The sequence below is a fragment of the Heptranchias perlo genome, chromosome 10, assembly GCF_035084215.1.
Source record: "Heptranchias perlo isolate sHepPer1 chromosome 10, sHepPer1.hap1, whole genome shotgun sequence".
Classification (NCBI taxonomy): Eukaryota; Metazoa; Chordata; class Chondrichthyes; order Hexanchiformes; family Hexanchidae; genus Heptranchias; species Heptranchias perlo.
In genome coordinates, this window is record NC_090334.1 from 31,799,712 (window position 1) to 31,816,286 (window position 16,575).

At 43.4% G+C, this 16,575-nt stretch overlaps 1 protein-coding gene across 1 annotated transcript in view; it reads left to right on the forward strand.

Annotated features, from left to right (window-relative positions):
• g2e3 (G2/M-phase specific E3 ubiquitin protein ligase) overlaps window positions 1-16,575 on the forward strand; it is a 111,927-nt gene that overhangs the window by 23,486 nt on the left and 71,866 nt on the right. The gene's annotated exons all lie outside the window — the stretch shown is intronic.

The window sequence follows — 16,575 nt, forward strand, 5'->3', positions numbered from 1 at the left end:
CTAAAAGGGCTCAACAGGGTAGATGCTGAGAGGCTGTTCCCCTAGGGGGCATAATCTCAGGATAAGAGGTCAGACATTTAGGAGTGAGATGAGGAGGAATTTCTTCACTGAGGGTTGTGATTATATAGAATTCTCTACCCCGGAGGGCTGTGAATGCTCAGTCGTTAAGTATATTCAAGTCGAAGATCGATAGATTTTTGGACTCTAAGGGAATCAAGGAATACGGGGATCAGGTGGCAAAGTGAAGTTGAGGTCGAAGGTTAGCCATGATCTTATTGAATGGCGGAGCACGATCGAGGGGCCGTATGGCCTCCTACTGCACCTATTTCTTATGAGTTAGCTGATCTGAACCACTAATGGTTGATGTGCTACGATTAGCCTTAACTCCCCTTTGCCAGGGAAATCAACTAGGATTCCTCCACCTAATCATTATACAGTGACCTGTGCCCCTTGCTAGAAATTGTCAGGTGAGGCAAGGATAGGATCAAGCGGACTGTGATGCCTTCTGTGCTTAAATAACCTGCAACGCTCACAGTTTAGACTCATACAAGAAAAATGGCCACTTGGGCAAGTTACCATAGGATGACTGACATCCATGGAATTGTACCCCAGCATGAATTGGCTAGTTTTGGAGAGGAGGGAATATTTCTTTTAGATTTGATGAAAGCCATGAGTAAGGTAGACTAACCCTGTCAGTACCATGAAAATTGTGCATTTTTAGTTTGGATCTTCCACATTATTACGATCTATAGTATGTTAAAAATCTTCTATCCGTGTACACTTCCCGTCAGCATTTTATATTATAAATTCCTATGTCTATATTTATAATGGAAACTGCCTATGTAAAACCTGTGCTGTAAGTACATTTTGGATTTTATAAATAGGGGCATAAGAGTGAGTACAAGACGAAAAATAATAAATTTGCACAAAACATTGGTTAGGTCACATAGCATTGTGGGCAGTTTTAGGTGTGTCATTACACAAAGGCCATTAAAGGCGTAGTATAGTGTAGATTCATCAGGATGATACCAGGGATGGGAAACTATAGTTGTGAGGAGAGACTTGAGATACTGAGACTATTTCCACTGGAGCAGAGTTCTAAGAAGAGATTTAAATTTGAGGTTTTTAAAATTTATGAAGAGTTTTGATAGTGAATAGAAAAGGGCTATTTCCTCTGGGGAGTCAGGAACAAGGGATCATCAATTTCAAGCTGTCACTACAACAGTGAGGAGAAAAGTTAGGAGATATTTCTTTACGCAGAGGGTTGTTGGAGCATGGAATGCTTGCCTCAGAGTGGTTGAGGGAGAGACCATTGTATCTTTTAAGCAAAAATTGGATGAATATTTGAAGCAGAAATACAGACCTATGGGAGGAACGCAGGGCAATGGAATTAATTTTTGATCACTTTAGTAAAGAGCCAATGCAGACACACTTGACCTGAATGATCTGCTTTGTTGCTGTAAACTTCTATGGTTTTCCTCAAATATGAGTACACCAGAATGATCCGTATCGGATGGCAGCCAGTTAGAAGGCACTGGAGAATTGTGGCTCTCGTGGAGACAAATTCTATTTGAGAGAAAACAATCCATGATGTAAGTCGTAGTTTTCACCTTCCCCTGTGGAACTACAATGTCCACTGAGTGTATTCTCAAATAAGCACAAAATGTATGAATAACCAGACATGAGCAATGGAGAGAGGAATATAATTTCTTCACCTTTTTATACTAAGGAATTAAATTAAAATGTTGAGTTAAGTATTCAGTTCAATTTTTATTTTTCCTTCAGAGAACAACTATTTATGCCAGAGGTTCGGGGTGGGAGGCCTATGCTTATTTTGTAGGGTCTGGAGGAGCAATCCTGTTTTGAACTTGCATTCCAGGATCTTTGTTGCTCTGACCAGGTTGTTGCTGTTGGAGCGGCCGCTGCGGACGGCCCACTTCCTTCCTGACTCGTGCCCAAAAAATCAGGTCGGTAAAAATCCCAGCTGAGTGGGAACGAAGTGGGTATTTCGCCCACTCCATTTTAACTGAGTTAAAATTTCCCCCTATATTTATTTTGTAAGAAACAATTTCATTGACCCTAAACAGACCTTTTACACGCTTTTCTCAATTCTTTCACTGTTGTTTGTCCATCGCTCCCACACTTCCACTCCCCAGCAGCCCTACCTGAACAGCATAACCTCGAACTGAAAATAATCAAGGCCACAGGAGATCCCTTAACAATAATATATCAACAATCGTACATCTGTGCATTAGTGTCTACAAAACCTTACTTCCTGTTGTCAATTTTTTTCCAGTACAAATTTCTATGTACACATTTATAATGGAAACTGCCTATGTAAATTTGTCATGCTGTAATTAGACCCTTAAGCAGTAATAAAATAACGCCTCAGTTTTGTGTATCTCAGATCTTCAGTCTGCACAGCAGAGAAACTCCAATGTTCCAACCAATGCTACTTTGCTTCCCAAATTGCTATAAGTAATGCTATTTAACTATAAAGTCAAAATATTATACAAAATAAGAATATAATATTTGATTTGGGGACTGAATTACAGATGCGCACCTTGGTCTAGTTATTCCTTGCCCTTTAATCCCGCTTCACCTCGACTACACATGATCTTGATTCCATGGGAGATCAACTAGTATTATAATAAAAATGGTACACGAGTGCACATTTCCTGTCAATGACGTCAAACTTAATTGAAGGTAAATGTTTTGCAGCTGAATGGCTCATATTCAAATTCCCTTTAAAAAAAATCTCTTAAAATAAAGCCAACCATTTTGAATATACCAAAACTCTCCCAAACACAGAAAATACTTCAATACAGGAGTCAGAATATCTATAGCCTAGAACTTGAGACATAACCTTAGCAATCATGTTTAAAAAGAGAGAAAGAAAGCCTGGCATTTCATCTGCATTCTGACTTAGATACATGTAAAGTGTATATTTTTTAACCTGTGTGCAGTTGGCTGGCTGAAGGGAAAACGTTGGTAGTCGCAAGGATTTGGATAAAAAATAATTTGAGTGACTCAATATTATTTCTAAACCCTTTTGGTTGCCGTTTTTATCCCTTTTTAGCCAGCTGACCACACACAGGTAAAAGAAACTGTTTACATATAGCAAATATATTTCAACTTTCCTATCTGCTTCTCCTTTCTTCCTGCATACCCCGCACACTCTACCTGTCGCTTTCACTTTCTCTAGGACCTGCTGTCTTCTCCCTTTCTGAATTTTTCCCTCTCTCCCCCTCCCATTTTATCTGTTTATTCTGCTCCCTCCATAGCAGCTGCTATGCAACACCAACATGGCCACAACCACCTCCTCAGCCACAATTTTAGAAAAACAAATTGAGAGTGTTATCATATTTTAGATGTCACAAGTATTAAAACTAGGAATGGATAGCAGTCATTTCATGCTAACCTGGTGCTCACTACTCCAGCGTCATCCTGGAAAGCAAAGATAAAGCTCGACTTCTTTTCTCCACTACCAACTATCTCCTTAAACACCTCTCCCTGTCGTCTCCATCCTTACCTACAACAAGTACAAGGAACTCAGGGACATCTTTGTCACTAAGATTGAGACCATCTCTTTAGTTGCCTCTGTCTCATCCTCCCCCTTCCCCTTGCCCACCAAGGACCCTCCCTGCCCTAGCCCTGAACCCATCCATGTCTTTCTCGTTTCTTCTCTATCTCCCCTCATGCCCTCTCTGAGCTCATCTTGTCCATGAGATCCACCTCCTGCTCTCATGGCCCCATTTTCAGTAAACTGCTGACCATTTAACTTTCCTTCCTAGTGCCTATGCTAGCTAAGATTGTATATGGTTTCCTTCTTTGGGTATTGTTCCACAACCTTTCGAAAATTGACGACATTACCCCCTCTCCTCAAATGCCCATCCTTGACCCCTCTGTCCTTGCAAACTACTGTCTGATCTCCAGCCTCCATTTTCTCTTCATAGTCCTTGAACATATCATTGTCTCCCAAATCCGTGCCTGTCTTTATCGCAACGCCAAGTTTAAATCTCTCCAATCGGTTTTCTGCCCCTGCCACAGCACTGACATAGCTCTAATTCAAGTCCCACACCAGGGACTTGATCACAAAATCTAGACTGGCACTCTAGCGCAGTACTGAGGGAGTGTTGTAATGTTGGAGGTGCTGTCGGATAAGATGTTAAACCGAGGCCCCGTCTGCCCTCTCAGGTGGACGTGAAAGATCCCACTGTACTATTTTGAAGAAAAGCAGGGGAGTTCTCCCTGATTCCCTGGCCAACGTTTATACCTCAACTAACAGCACGAAAGCAGATTATCTGTTCATTATCACATTGCTATTTATGGGACCTTGCTCTGTGCAAATTGGCTGCCGCGTTTCTTACATTACAATTGTGACTACACTTCAAAATTATTACATTGGCTGCATCTCTCTCCCTGGCCACTGAGACTGAATCAGACCGTTCGCAACCGCGGCATCCTATTTGACTCTGAGATGAGCTTCCAACCACATATCTGCGCCATCACCAAGACCGCCTACTTCCACCTCCGTAACACCGCCTGTCTCCGACCCTGCCTCAGCTCATCTGCTGCTGAAACCCTCATTCATGCTTTGTTACCTCTAGACTTGACTATTCCAATGCTGTCCTGGCCGGCCTCCCGTCTTCCACCCTCCATAAACTGGCGCTCATCCGAAACTCGCATCAAGTCCCGTTCACCCATAACCCCTCGGTGACCTACATTGGCTCCCGGTCCGGCAATGCCTCAATTTTAAAATTCCCGTCCTTGTTTTCAAATCCCTCCATGGCCTCGCCCCTCCCTATCTCTGACCTCCTCCAGCCCTATAACGAGATCTCTGCGCTCCTCCAACTCTGGCCTCTTGCGCATTTCTAATTTTAATTGCTCCACCATTGGCAGCCGTGCCTTCAGCTGCCTAGGCCCAAAGCCCTGGAATTCTCTCCATAAACCTCTCCGCCTCCCTACCCCTCTCTTAAAATCTACCTCTTTGACCAAAAGCTTTTAGTCACCTGTCCTAATATCTCCTTATGTGTCAAATTTTGTTTGGTAACGCTCCTGTGAAATGCCTTGGGATGTTTTACTACGTTAAAGGCGCTATATAAATATACTTTGTAGTAAAGCATTATTCCAGAGCTCTCGTGGTCGGCCTCCCATCCTTCATCCTCCATAAACTTCAGCTCATCCAAAATTCCATGCGCCGTGTTGTATCTTGCACCAAGGGCTCACCCATTAAACCTGTACTCACTAACCTACATTGGTTCTCGGTCCCCAACACCTCAAATTTAAAATTCTCATCCTCATATTCTGATCACTTCGTGGCCTAACCCTTCCCTATGTCTGTAACCTCCTCCAGTCCTACAAACTTCTGAAAGTTTTGAACATATCATTGTCTCCCAAACCCGTGCCTGTCTTTATCGCAACGCCAAGTTTAAATCTCTCCAATTGGTTTTCTGCCCCTGCCACAGCACTGACCTAGCTCTAATTCAAGTCCCACACCAGGGACTTGATCACAAAATCTAGACTGGCACTCTAGCGCAGTACTGAGGGAGTGTTGTAATGTTGGAGGTGCTCCATCTCTGGCCCCTTGTGCATCTCCCACTCCCTTTGCCCCACCATTGGCGGTAGTGCCTTCAGTTGTCTAGGCCCTAACCTCTGCAATTCCCTCACTAAAGAACTCCACCTCTCTTCCACCCGCTCCTCTTTTTACAACCCTCATTAAAACCCACCTCTTTGACCAAGTTTTTAGTCATCTCTGAATATCTCATTCTTTGGTTTGGTGTTGATTTTTATCTGATTATGCTTCTGTGACGTGCCTTGGGAAATTTTTCTGCATTAAATGCAAGGTGTTTAGCTGGTAGTTTGCAAGCCCATTTCAATCTGTAAACTCCTCTCACCAACCCTCAAATTAATTGATGACTGGTGTGTGCTTATTTACCACTAAGATTTCATGGCCTTAAAGAGACAGGCCACTTTAAACATGGCTCCATCTAAGGGGCATGGTACGTGGTTCTAATCATATTATAAAACAGTTTGTCATCTAACTTACCATATTATGTATGGTAGACTATGGTTTATTTGGATGTGGCATAAGGGGCCCTTAGGTATGGAAATGCATATCTTGAGTGAAATAATTAAGCGTTTTACCCACAGACAAGGAACCGAGTAATTTTTGGTTTCTGGAAAAGAATTAGTTTTTCTTCCCTACTACAACTGCTTTTGCAAACAATCATTTTTTAAAAAAAACACAGGTGTCGTAATCATCTACCTCCTTTCTCTGAGCTAATTTCTCCCTCTCATTGATAGTTTGTCTGTGAAACTTAATCTTGAAAGATTCTGAAGTTCATCTCCCAGTTTTTTTTATTTGTTCATGGGATGTGGGCGTCCATGGCGAGGCCAGCATTTATTGCCCATCCCTAATTGCCCTTGAGAAGGTGGTGGTGAGCCGCCTTCTTTAACCAGTCAGTGTGGTGAAGGTTCTCCCACAGTGCTGTAAGGAAGGGAGGTCCAGGATTTTGACCCAGCGACGATGAAGGAACGGCGATATATTTCCAAGTCGGAATGGTGTGTGACTTGGAGGGGAACGTGCAGGTGGTGGTGTTCCCATGTGCCTGCTGCCCTTGTCCTTCTAGGTGGTAGAGGTCGCGGGTTTGGGAGGTGCTGTCGAAGAAGCCTTGGCGAGTTGCTGCAGTGCATCCTGTGGATGGTACACACTGCAGCCACTGTGCACCAGTGGTGAAGGGAGTGAATGTTTAGGGTGGTGGATCGGTTGCCAATCAAGCGGTCTGCTTTGTCCTGGATGGTGTCAAGCTTCTCGAGTGTTGTTGGAGCTGCTCTCATCCATTATGTATGGTAGACTATGGCAAGTGGAGAGTATTCCATCACACTCCTGACTTGTGCCTTGTAGATGGTGGAAAGGCTTTGGGGAGTCGGGAGATGAGTCACTCGCCGCAGAATACACAGCCTCTGACCTGCTCTTGTAGCCACAGTATTTATGTGGCTGGTCCAGTTAAGTTTCTGGTCAATGTTGACCCCCATGATGTTGATGGTGGGGCATTTGGTGATTGTAATGCCGTTGAATGTCATGGGGAGGTGGTTAGACTCTCTCTTGTTGGAGATGGACATTGCCTGGCACTTGTCTGGCACGAATGTTACTTGCCACTTATCAGCCCAAGCCTGGATGTTGTCCAAGTCTTGCTGCATGCGGGCATGGACTGCTTCATTATCTGAGGGGTTGCGAATGGAACTGAACACTGTGCAATCATCAGCGAACATCCCCATTTCTGACCTTATGATGAAGCAGCTGAAGATGGTTGGGCCTAAGACACTGCCTTGAGGAACTCCTGCAGCAATGTCCTGGGGCTGAGATGATTGGCCTCCAGCAACCACTACCATCTTCCTTTGTGCTAGGTATGACTCCAGCCACTGGAGCTTTTTCCCTCTGATTCCCATTGACTTCAATTTTACTAGGGCTCCTTGGTGCCACACTCGGTCAAATGCTGCCTTGATGTCAAGGGCAGTCACTCTCACCTCACCTCTGGAATTCAGCTCTTTTTCCATGTTTGGACCAAGGCTGTAATGAGGTCTGGAGCCGAGTGGTCCTGGCGGAACCCATACTGAGCATCGGTGAGTAAGTGCCGCTTGATAGCACTGTCGACGACACCTTTCATCACTTTGCTGATGATTGAGAGTAGACTGATGGGGCGGTAATTGGCCGGATTGGATTTGTCCTGCTTTTTGTGGACAGGACATACCTGGGCAATTTTCCACATTGTTGGGTCGATGCCAGTGTTGTAGCTGTACTGTTTGTCTTTGAATCATCTGGAAAAGCAAACTCATAGTATTCTAGCCTGAAGAAAGACATGTTTTGAGTTTTGCAGTGAAAAATCTTTGAGCAAATATTGTTTTCAGCTCTAGTACAAACATAATAAAGCACAGGCACTGTAAGCATTCTCCTGTGTGTGTGAGCCTTGTTTAAATAAGCACTTGATTGTTTTGCAGGAAAACGTTACTTCAAAATTCATGTTCCAATTTGTTTTGAATTCGTTTGGTGGAAAAACAAACTTATGAATATTGTTATAGCCTGAGTAAAAACACTTTTCCAGTTGTTGCACTGAGAATTGTATGGATGCATGCTGGAATTTCTCAACACTGCACATGCTTGGACTCTGGCCTACTGGCAATTTCAGGCATAGGTTTAGCTGACAAAGTCGGAGAAAAATATCAACTCCATCCCCAAGCTTTTGAGAGAGGTTGAGCTCCTGAGTTTAAAAAAAACATGAAGTTATTAAAAAGCATGAAAGACACTTTTATAGCTAAGTTTCATTTTTTATGTTTACAAACTTTAGTTTGAACCTGCATATGAGTTTGTGAATAAGAAAATTGACAAATTCAAGGTTTCTACAAAAACATTGTGGTTCATTTTCTCGCTCCTTGGTGGATTTTCTTTGATCGTAGAATTCGGATGTGGCACTCTCTGGCTGAAACTTCATATTCCCATCAGAGGTGCGAAATTTGCATACAAATTGCTAATGCACAGTGTGATGCCTGAAGTGTGACTGAGGAATCGTGACCACATATATTCTATTTATAATAGTCGTAAATCTCCTGTGACGTTGCTTATGGCAAGTCAGGTGGTGCTGCTACATCATAAGGACCATGTAATGCAGTATGTTTTATTCTGCTGCTAAGATCAAACGGTGCCCCTTTAAGGCCAGAAAACTTAATTGCTAATTAAGTAAACACAGTGTACGGTCAGAGTTTAATTGATTTTCAGGCTATAGGTCACAACTTTGCTTTTTTTTTCCCTCTTCACTTAGAATTATTGGTAAGGTCACTCAAAAGTTAGAATAATTTTGGCTTATAAACAGAAAATGCTGGAGAAGCTCAGCAAGTCAGGCAGCATCTGTGGAGAAAGAAACAGTTAACGTTTCAGGTCGAAGACCGTTCGTCAGATTTCCAGCATCCGCAGTATTTTGCTTTTGAATTATTTTGGCTTCTTTGTCCAATGTCCAATTTTATTTAAGGGTGATACTTGAAGTGTGTCAGACAAGAAATACATGCCGGACTTACCATTTTTATAATATACTAGCAAATCTTCTGTAGCTCTACTTACAAGCTGTTTGATAAGGACAGGAAAATTAAACTGTGTCTCCTGCTGGAGTGTAGGTGTGTGTCCCTTTTAGGTTACCAAGTCTAATTGCTGTTGAGTTAATAGTCAATTAAAAGACTGCAGGTATTTTGTGTTTCTGCAGTTTCTTTTTTACTTTTTTGAAATGCAAGACAAAAATTTGAGCATGACACTTGGTGTGAAAGAATAGTGTGATGTTCAGCAAATTCATGTCGGTTGTGTGGGTCTACATTTTCTGATTGTCGTTATTTAAGCAGAGACAGTAACCAATTTAAAATAATTGGTTTGCTAACGTTCTTGAAATAACTCCAATCCAAATCTAGGCTACTGCTTTTCTAATTGAGGGTTTCCTTACTGTTCACGGTGAATCGGAGGTTATGCTGTTTGTTACAATAGGAATGTTACGCCATGTAGAAAACCATATATAATCATTTAAAGTATCTGAATAAATCAAATTCTGTTTTTATTATGTGATCTCCTCCTGGTGTTTTGACGATTTTGGAATTCTCTTCATTTTTCCATGAAAACAAAATCCGTGGCTTTGATTATTCTTGTATATTACTTCAGCTATGGATATAATTTTTATCTCTTAGGAATTCCCAGGACACACAGGAAGATGATAGGAAGCATTTGCAGATTGGAGGTAGGCGTATGGGGTTTAACAGCAGTCATGGGAGTTGTAGGGCATTGGTCGGATTGGGAGCGATGTTTGGACGTGGCAGTACAATGGATTAATTTCTGGTTTGGTTGCACTGAATGTGGAATTTGGTTCACTGGGTGCTCCCTGGGGTCTGGGACACTATATGGGGGTAGGGCTGCATACTGGGTCTGGGCGAATAGGGGGAGGTACCTGGGTTCGTCAGCACTGGAGGTGAAGGGTCACAGATGAGTACTGCGGAGGGTGCTGGTGTATGGAGGAGTTGTCTGAGTGTTGGAGAGGACTACTGATTTTGACAGTCCTGGGGGTGGGGGGGCCATGCTGGGGTCTGGAAGCACTGGGAGAGAGGTGGTCCTAGGGTGTAGCATTAGAAGTGTCTCCTTGAGTGAGGGAGGACTGGACAAGTGGGTTCCAGGGTTTGAGAGCGATCCTGGAATCCAGGGGATTCCCCAGTATTTGGGAGGAGTGGAATGGAGGGGTTGGAATTGGTGAGCACTGGGAGGAGTATCCCATCAAGTAGTGGTGGAGGGCCAGTTTCAGGTTGTGGAAGCATTAGTGAGAGTTGACTTGTGGGTCCAGCAGAACTGGCCAGAGGCATTGAAGGTGGCTCAAAGAGTGGTGTGGGAGGAAGGGGGTTTCTATTCATGATGCACTGGCACCAGTACTGGGGAAAGAGGGAGCTGTTCCGACAGGATGGGCTCCACTTAAACCGGGCTAGGACCAGCGTCCTGGCGAATCGAATAACTAGGGCTGTAGATGGGGCTTTAAACTAAAGGGGGAGGGGAGGGGAGGGGTCAGGTGAGAGGAAATTTAGAAATCTAATGAGAAAAGTTAAGACAATAGAACAGTGTAGTGACTTGGGTAAAGATAAGCAGAGTCTGGCAGGAAGGGACAGAGTTTACCACTAATAGAGCATCGACAAGTAAGGTCAAAGCAGGAAAAAATGGTAAAAAGTCAAAATCAAAGGCTCTTTATCTGAATGCACGGAGCATTCGTAACAAGATAGATGAATTAATTGCACAAATAGAGATAAATGGGTTTGACCTAATAGCCATTACTGAGACATGATTGCAAAATGACTACGGTTGGGGACTAAATATTCCAGGGTATATGACAGTTAAAAAAGACAGGCAGAATGGAAACGGAGGGGGTGAAGCCCTAATAATAAAGTGGTGAGAAAGGACCTTGGCTCAGAAGATCAGGAAGTAGAATCAGTATGGGTGGAAATTAGAAATAACAAGGGGCAGAAAACACTGGTGGGAGTTGTTTATAGGCCCCCTAATAGCAATACCGTTGGACAGAGTATTAATCATGAAATAATGGGAGCTTGTAAAAAAGGAAATGCAGTCATCATGGGGGACTTTAATCTGCACATAGACTGGGCAAATCAAATTGGCAAAGGTAGTTTCGAAGACAAGTTCATGGAATGTATTCGAGTCTGTTTCCTACAGCAATACGTCATGGAACCAACCAGGGAACAGGCTATTTTAGATCTTGTATTATGTAATGAAATAGGGTTAATTAGTAATCTCACAGTAAAAGAACCTCTGGAGAAGAAATATTTCAATATTCTCAACAACTATACGTTCCATTGAGAAATAAAAACTCCATGGGAAAAGTGATCCACCCATGGCTAACTAAAGAAGTTAAGGAGAGTGTTAGATTGAAAGAAGAGGCCTGCAATGTTGCCAAGAAGAGTAATAAGCCTGAGGATTGGGAGAGTTTTAGAAACCAACATAGGACGACCAAAAAATTAATGATAAGGGAGAAAATAGAATATGAAAGTAAACTAGCAAGAAATATAAAAACGGATTGTAAGAGCTTCTACAAGTATGTAAAAAGAAAGAGAGTAGCAAAAGTAAACGTTCCCCTAGAGGCTAAGACAGGAGAAATTATAATGGGGAATCAGGAAATGTCAGATGTGTTAAACAAATATTTTGTATCTGTCTTCACAGTGGAAGACACAAAAAGCATACCAAAAATAGGGGAATCAAGGGGTAAATGAGAGTGAGGAACTTAAAACAATTACTGTCACTGGAGAAAAATTACTGGACAAACTAATGGGACTAAAAGCCGACAAATCCCCTGGACCTGATAGCCTACATCTGAGGGCTCTAAAAGAGGAGGCTGCAGAGACAGTGGATGCAATGGTTATGATCTTCCAAAATTCTCTAGATTCTAGAATGGTCCTAGTGGACTGGAAGGTAGCAAATGTGACCCCGCTATTCAAGAAGGGAGGGAGGGAGAAAACAGGGAACTGCAGGCCAGTTAGCCTGACATCGTTCGTCGGGAAAACGCTGGAATCCATTATTAAGGAAATGGTAACAGGGCACATAGAAAATCATAATATGATTAGGCAGAGTCAACATAGTTTTATGAAAGGGAAATCGTGTTTTACAAATTTTAGTTTTTTGAAGATGTAACTAGCAGGGTAGATAAAGGGGAACCAGTGGATGTAGTACATATGGATTTTCAAAAGGCATTCGATGAAGTGCCACGTAAAAGGTTGTTACACAAGGTAAGGGCTCATGGGGTTGGGGGTAATATATTAGCATGGATAGACGATTGGTTAAAGGACAGAAAACAGAGTAGGGAAAAACGGGTCATTCTCAGGTTGGCAGGCTGTAACTAGTGGGGTGCCGCAAACATCAGTGCTTGGGTCTCAGCTATTTACAATCTATATTAATGACTTGGATGAAGGGCCCGAGTGTAATGTATCCAAGTTTGCTGCTGATACAAAGCTAGCTGGGAAAGTAAGCTGTGAGGAGGACACAGAGTTTGCAAAGGGATACAGACAGGTTAAGTGAGTGGGCAAGAAGGTGTCAGATGGAGTATAATGTGGGGAAATTTGAGGTTATTCACTTTGATAGGAAAAATAGAAAAACAGAATATTTTTTAAATGTTGAGAAACTATTAAATGTTGGCGTTTAGAGAGACTTGAGTATCCTTTTAGAAGAAACACAAACAGTTAGTATTCCGGTTACAGTAGGCAATTAGGAAAGCAAATGGCATGTTGGCCTTTATTGCAAGGGGGTTGGAGTACAAGAGTAAGGAAGTCCCACTACAGTTGTACAGGGCTTTAGTGAGACCTCACCTGGAGTACTACGTACAGTATTGGTCTCCTTATCTAAGGAAGGATATACGTGCCTTGGAGGCGGTGCAACGAAGTTTCACTCGATTGGGATGAGAGGGTTGTCCTATGAAGAGAGGTTGAGTAGAATGGGCCTATACTCTCTGGACTTTAGAAGAATGAGAGGTGATCTCATTGAAACATATAAGATTATGAGGGGGCTTGACAGGGTAGATGCTGAGAGATTGTTTCCCCTGGCTAGAGTCTAGAACTAGGGGGCATAGTTGCAGAATAAGGGGTCGGCCATTCAAGACTGAGATGAGGAATTCCTTCACACAGAGGACTATGAATCTTTGGAATTTTCTACCCCAAAGGGCTGTGGATGCTGAGTCACTGAATGTATTCAAAGCTGAGTTGGACTCTACGGGAATCATGGGATATGGGGATCGGGCGGGAAAGTGGAGTTGAGGTCGAAGATCAGCCACGATCTGATTGAATGGTGGAGTAGGCTCGAAGGGCCGTATAGCCTATTCCTGCTCCTGTTTCTTATGTTCTTATAAGGTGGGGCCGGGTCTATGAATATTGTGATGGCTGTGGTATATTGGCATTGGGGATCGGGGAAGCTGAGGTATGTTAACATTGAGGCAGAGAGGATACAGTACAATGTGTTCTGGCCTGCCATGGACCTGTCTGGGCCCCTCAGATGGTGATTGTTCTTCCTCTGTTTTCCCCCCTCCCCTCACCCCAATGTTTTTTGCCTGCCTTCAGCCAGTCTACTGTATGTTTAGGTCATTCAGAGGACCCTCACTGAGTTCCTTGGTTGTCAGATGTGTCTTCTAATTTTCTTTAAACGCCAAGTGTGCTGTTAGAATGAAGGCATCTCTTGCCCACCTAGCGATAGCATCTAGTATTGTCCTAATCAATTGGATCAAATACAATTTAAAGATCAAACTATAACTACATCAACTAGTTATTTAGAAATATAAAATATATTATTTGGAGCTACGTTGGATCTGAATATATAATCCTCCCCCCTTTTTAGCCAGAAGAAAATGATCAGGCAATTTAATATTTTTGGTCTTTGCATTTTGACTGCTTAGGCACTTGATTGTCCAGGCTAATTGTTTTTGTTCTGTGGAAAAAGTAGATAATATAACATTGATATGATACAATTATATATTTACAGTAGACTTTCTACTATTCAACTCTCTGAATGGAAAAAGATTTGCAATCTCATGCTGAAGTATTTTAATATGCACAGTACTTTCCTGTAATCTATTGTACCCTATAGTTTCCCATGAAGATTCCAATGCTTCAGCAATCTTTCGACAACTCAGCTTAGCAAACACATCCAATTACTTGTATATCAAGGCTATCTTGAAACATAGAGATCTTGTTCTACACAGGGCATTTCTGTATTGGTTGAGATATACATTCACCAAAGTGACTGTCAAATAAAAAGTTCCAACAGATTTCTACAGTTTGTTTGGATTTTTATAACCGACAGTCAAAAATCATTGGCTGTCACGTATGTAATTGAAGAAACTCCTGTCTGTGTTTGTTCAAAAGTAGCTTGGTTCCTCTCCTCAAGACTACAGTTCAAAAACTGGTTTGAATCAATCATACAACCATATGTATCAAATTTGGCTGGTTTGTTTTTTCTTTTGCTGCACTGCCTTAACTTGTGTATTGTGGCTGGATTTAGAGAGACACCTACTAAACCAAAATTAGACAAATATTAGTATTTTTGTCAGTTATCAATTTTGGGTCACCATATATGCATCTGAATAAATGCTTTCATTTTGATTATGTCCATGTGACTGGTGTGCAATTCAACTAAAACAGCAGTTTGGAACTTAGAAGGGAAAGTCATTCAAAGACAAAATCCAAAGCAAAATACTGCAGATGCTGGAAATCTGAAATAAAAACAGAAAATGCTGGAGAAGCTCAGCAAGTGAGGCAGCATCTGTGGGAAAAAGAAACAGTTAACATTTCAGGTCAAAGACCTTTCGTCAGAACTGGAAGGTGTTAAAAAGTGTTAGTTTTTAAGCAAGTTCAGAGCCAGGGAAAGGGGGTGAGGAGGGGAGGAAACAACAAAAGGGAAGGTCTCTGATAGGGTCGAGGGGACGAGAGATTAAATGACAAAAGGGATGATGGTGCAAGGCAAGGAAGGTGGTAATGGGACAAGTAAAGAAACAAAAGATTGATCAGGAGTAGCTGCAAATAGCAGCAGCAGAACCATTACTAGCACCAGCTGACCAAAAAATGGGAGCAGTGGTTATGATCTGAAGTTATTAAAATCAATGTTGAGTCCGGAAGGTCCGAAAGATGACGTGTTGTTCCTCAAGCTTACCTTGAGCTTCATTGGAACAGTGTAAGAGGCCGAGGACAGAGAGGTCAGTGTCGGAGTAGGAAGGGGAATTAAAATGGCAAGCGACCGGCAGGTCAGGGTCATGCTTGTGGACAGAGCGGAGGTGTTCAGCAAAGCGATCACCCAGTCTGCGTTTGGTCTCCCCTCTCCCCAATGTAGAGAAGACCGCATTGTGTGCAGCAGATACAGTACACTAAATTGAAAGAAGTACGAGTAAACCGCTGTTTCACCTGGAAGGAGTGTTTGTGGCCCTGGACGGTGGGAAGGGAGATGGTGAAGGGGCAGGTGTTGCATCTCCTGCGCTCACACAGGAAGGTGCCGTGGGGAGGAGAGCGGGTGTTGGGGGTAATGGAAGAATGGACCAGGGTGTCGTGGAGGGAGCGGTCCCTTCGGAATGCTGGGAGGGAGGGGAAGATGTGTATGATGGTGGTAATTTACTTCCTCCCGCCCTGCTTCCTGTAAGGACTCTCTTCCGTTCTCCCAGTTCTTCCGTCTCCCTCGCATCTGTTCTGACGATACCACCTTCCGCATCAGTGCTTCCGATATGTCTTCCTTTTTCCTCAACCGAGGATTCCCCACCACTGTGGTTGACAGGGCCCTCGACAGGGTTGTTCCAATTATCCTTCAGAATCAATATCTTCTGGCTACAGAACTGTCCATCAAAGTGGACGTCAAAAGTTGTCAATGTCCTCAAATATTTTGGGCCCGATATTAGCACCCGCTATCGGGTGCGTTCCTGGCGGGGGTTTTGAAAATCGGGGAATCCCGGAGCGGGTCGGAAGCCCAGCTCCAACCTGCCCACTTCCGGGTTCCCCACAGATGCGCTGACGTGCGCGCGCAGCCCCCGAATGTGGGACTCCCGCAGGCAATTAAAGCCGGCGGGGTGCCACTTGACAGTATTTATTGTGGTATTTCAGGTCGTTAACAGACCTGATTGAGGGACTATTTCAGGAGGGGTGGGATTTTACAAACAACTGGGACTGTTTCCCGTACTGGGGGAAACACTCCCAGTTGAAATGGACGTGTTGCAGCTATCAGCCTGTGGCAGCTGCAAAGGTCCATTTGACAGGTTGGGGGGGGGGGGTGGAGAGGAGACCCTCACTCATTGCAGGAGGCCACTCTGTCACCTTGGACAAAGTTTGGCCTCCACCACCCTCCGAACAATAAAATTCACCAACTTGAACGCTTACCCCGGGGTCCAGACACATGTATCTACCTTGCGGACCTCCTCAGATGTACATCTTCTGGATGGGGGCCGCTGTAGCTGCAGTCATGACCTCCTCGGAGGGCGAACAGCATCACCAGCCTCGCCGGCCACGCCGTCCACCTCTGACACGTGGAGCTCC